Genomic DNA, 4,094 nt, shown 5'->3' on the forward strand with positions numbered 1-4,094 from the left:
GTTAAAAGATATTCATCCTGACTTTCTCACTAAATAAATATTTGGGCTAAGGATAAGCCAAAGTTGTGCTGGACGTTAACAAGTCTTTTGACTTGGTGAACAGTGTGGTGCCACATTTACTGGCAGTTGTATTGAAATAAAGTTGAATTGAACTAAAAGCATCTTACTTTCTGTAACATCTTCAAAAAGGTGTTAACAGGCTAGACGCTCCCTTAGCACTCATCCTTACTGTTTTAAACATTACTCTTTGCACTTTTTGGTTCTGCTGTTAGGTAACAGAAATTGGAGGCAACTGGTAAGTCCTTGATTAGTGTCAGGCACCAATGGGATATACACTTTCTCTATAGGTCATGAACTCAAAAAGAGGGTGGTCTACTGTGGATGACCCCATTAGTTGCCTGCCTAGATTTACTTCTTCAGCCCCTTCCTTGCTGGCAGAGCTATTTTGTTCAGGAGCTAATGGGCCCCAAACTAGCCCTTCCATTCTCCTTTCTAATTAGTGGCTTAATCATCATAATATTGCAATGTCTTGTTCTGATGATGGTGATGATGATAATGAAGGCTAACACTTTCTAAGCGTTTACTCTGTGCTAGGTACTTTTTAAAGAACTTTAAAAGGTATCAGCTCATTTCGATACAGGAGTTAAGAAGAAATTGCTTAGGCAGATAGTGAGGGTATGGGAGTCCTCAGTAAGGTTTTCCTTTTAATAAAAACAGCCCCCAATCATCTTCTTTTCTAACAAAGAGCAGCCTGTAAAATCGAGCTGCAGACATAGACAAGCAAACTAGGAGCTTGCACAGGTGAATTCCGGCAGTTGTGCCCATGGGAATATACTACCCGGGATGAGGCATGTTCAAAGTGGCAGCACCATCTTCTTTTTTTGCCAGCCACATGTACAGTAAGAAGCAGACTAGATGGCACTGCCCAAGTGGAAAGCCCATTTGTATAATAAGATTAGGGTTGGGAGACCAGCCTTCCCCACATCACACCTGGTCAAACCAATCTGTGAGCCCTACATAAATCAGACACTGCCTCCTCAAGCCTGCTTATAAAATCTGCTGTGGTCCGCCCTTGCCCCTTTTTTCAGACGTCTTACAAGGAGCTGCTCTCCTCTCCCCTTTCTTACGCCTATTAAGCTCCTTAACCCACCCACGTGTCCGTTTCCTTAATCCTCTTGGCGGGAGATGCCGAACCCTGGATATTTACCCCAGACGGTGATGCCATTTCAGTTTCATTCTTGTAAACCAAAAGAGATAGTTCTCAATCAATCTAGAAAGTTTATTTTGCCAAGGTTAAGGACACACCCTGACATAGCCTCAGGAGATCCTGCTGACATGTGCCCAAGGTGGTTGGCTTTTATACATTTTAGGGAGACATGAGACATCAATCAATATGTGTAAGATGTACATTGGTTCACTTCGGTAAGGCAAGACAACTTGAGGGAGAGCTTCCAAATCCTAAATAGATAAGAGACAAAAGGTTGCATTCTTTTGAGTCCTTGATCAGCCCTCCACTGAATACAAAATTTAGTCTGGCTCAGTGAATTTGCATTTTTACACGAACAATAGGGCAGAGAAAGCAATCAGATATGCTCTTGTCTCAGGTGAGCCTCAGAGGGATGACATCGAGCTGGGTCTCTCCTTCGTCCATAAGGAATTTCCTTGTGGGCAAATTGTGAGGGAGGTATGTAGCTTTTTATCTTTGTAGCTATCTTATTTAGGAAAAAAAAATGGGAGGTAGATTACCTGACATAGTTCCCAGCTTGTCTTTTCCCTCGGCTTAGTGATTTGGGGGTCCCGAGATTTATTTTCCTTTCACATTCTCATAATAAAGCCATGAGGAAAGTACCATTATTAAACCAAAGCCCAGAGAGACTAACTTGCCTAAAGTCACACAGCTAGAAAGCAGCAGCTGAACCCCCATAGTTTGATTCTAGAGCTTCCCTCTTAACCACTATGTCTTGTAAGCCAGTGAGACAAGAAGTCTGCTGGAGGAACATCTGGGACACTTTAGAGATGAGTTCTTTTTCTTTGGAATGTTGTCATCTGCATATGATATTTGGAACTGCTGCAGGGATCTTGTGTCTATAATAGGAGTCACGGCTGAGTATATTGGACTAAAAAGATGGAAGCTGCTAAACATTTTGAAGACATCATTGGGCAAGGTTGAATTAACCAACCTTGGAACTACTCTATCTCTGGAATTGTTTTTCGTGTGACACGATGAACTCAGTATCCTTTAATCTACTTGTTAGATCCCCTGTTACTTGTAGTGAAAAGCACTCTCACTGATACACATAGAAACAAGCATAATTCGGACCTAAGACAAATAGAAATGAGCATAATTCTAACCCTTTTAGGTAGGCACAATATTTGCACTATAAGCAAGATTTTCATTCAGCCAACAAATATTTACTGAATGCCTTCCATTTGCCAGGTATAGTGCAAGTTGCTGCACCAAACAATACCGGAAGGGCAGGTTTCTCCATCCATGGAGGTTATAATCTGGTCATAAATGTAGTGAAAGTGCGGGCAGGCATATTTTGGGATGGTATCTTGAGGACTAATCTGGATTGGGAGTCAGAGAAGGCCCTAATAAAATCCAGTAAAAGCATGCATTACAGATTCAAAAAGAATCCATATAATGTCTGTATCATCCATCAAGTATTTGTGACATGTTTTGGTTTTAGCTGTATAAGAGCAGTAAGAACTATTATGTGCACAATAGTGTTAGATGTGTAAGTATTATTATTATTATTATTATTTTGAGACGGAGTCTTGCTCCGTCGCCCAGGCCGGAGTGCAGTGGCACAATCTCAGCTCACTGCAAGCTCTGCCTCCTGGGTTCACGCCATTCTCCAGCCTTAGCCTCCCGAGTAGCTGGGACTACATGTGCCCGCCGCCACGACCGGCTAATCTCTTGTATTTTTAGTAGAGACGGGGTTTCACTCTGTTAGCCAGGATGGTCTACGATCTCCTGACCTCGTGATCCGCCCGCCTTGGCCTCCCAAAGTGCCGGCATTACAGGCGTGAGCCACGCGCCCGGCCAGGTGTATAAGTATTTAGGTAAGTTTATAACAAAATACATTTACTTTAAGAGCCAGACTGTCTTTCCCTTTTAAAGGGAAATACTGAAGCTGAGTTAGGAGAGGCAAACTAACATAAAATATAAGGCAAAGGAGTGGGAACTAAGGCATTTGGTATCTATTTCTAGCTCACTGGGCAGCAGTCCTCCGTGTCTTGAATTCTATAATTTGCGAAATATGATTCATAGGGGTTGCAATGGAATATTTCTGAGTTTTTAAACTAATGAGGGATAAATTTTAAAAATCCCTGTGCTACTGTGAATGTTCTAGAAACTATTCACAAGTTTATTATAGCAAAGAAAATGGGCAAAAGGAAGGGGGTGGGTACAGGACTTGACACTCCAGAAAAGAAGGCAGTGACGTAAAAAACCAAGAGGTAGTCCACACCAGGAAATAGTGCTGTGCATATCAGAGCTGTTACTGAGTAAATACTTGTTGGAATTTCCAGAGATAACCAAACAAACATGAAGAAGGAAGTGGGGTTTTTTTTTTTCAGCTTTATTATGGAAAATATCTAATGTGTACAAAAATACCGAGAATAGTAACTAAGAACGTCCATGCAGCTTCTATGGCCGTACTCACGGCCAACTTGCTTTACTTTTCACCTCCCACTCCTCACTATTCTCAAGCAAATTCCAGACATCATACCATTTCACCCCTAAATATGTCGCACATATCTCTAATGCAAAAGAATGGGAACCAAGACATTTGGTGTCTATGGCTAGCACACTGGGTAGCAGCCTTCTGTGTTTTGAATTTATAACATGTAGAACAAGATTTATAGTTGGTTGCAACCCGAATTTATTTTTAACTAACAGCAATATAAGAGGAGGTGACTAAAACTCACAAGGCTCTCCATGAGGGAACCTCACTCCTATAAATCCAGGCGGGCGCTTCGTTACCCAGGAGCCCAGGGCGCAGCTCCGGGACACTTCCTTTCAAGGCCGGGACCCCTGCGGCAGCCCGTGGGACACCGCCCTTTCCGAGCACGGGCTGGTCCCCGCCCCT

Source organism: Mandrillus leucophaeus, unplaced genomic scaffold, assembly GCF_000951045.1.
Source record: "Mandrillus leucophaeus isolate KB7577 unplaced genomic scaffold, Mleu.le_1.0 Scaffold257, whole genome shotgun sequence".
Lineage (NCBI taxonomy): Eukaryota > Metazoa > Chordata > Mammalia > Primates > Cercopithecidae > Mandrillus > Mandrillus leucophaeus.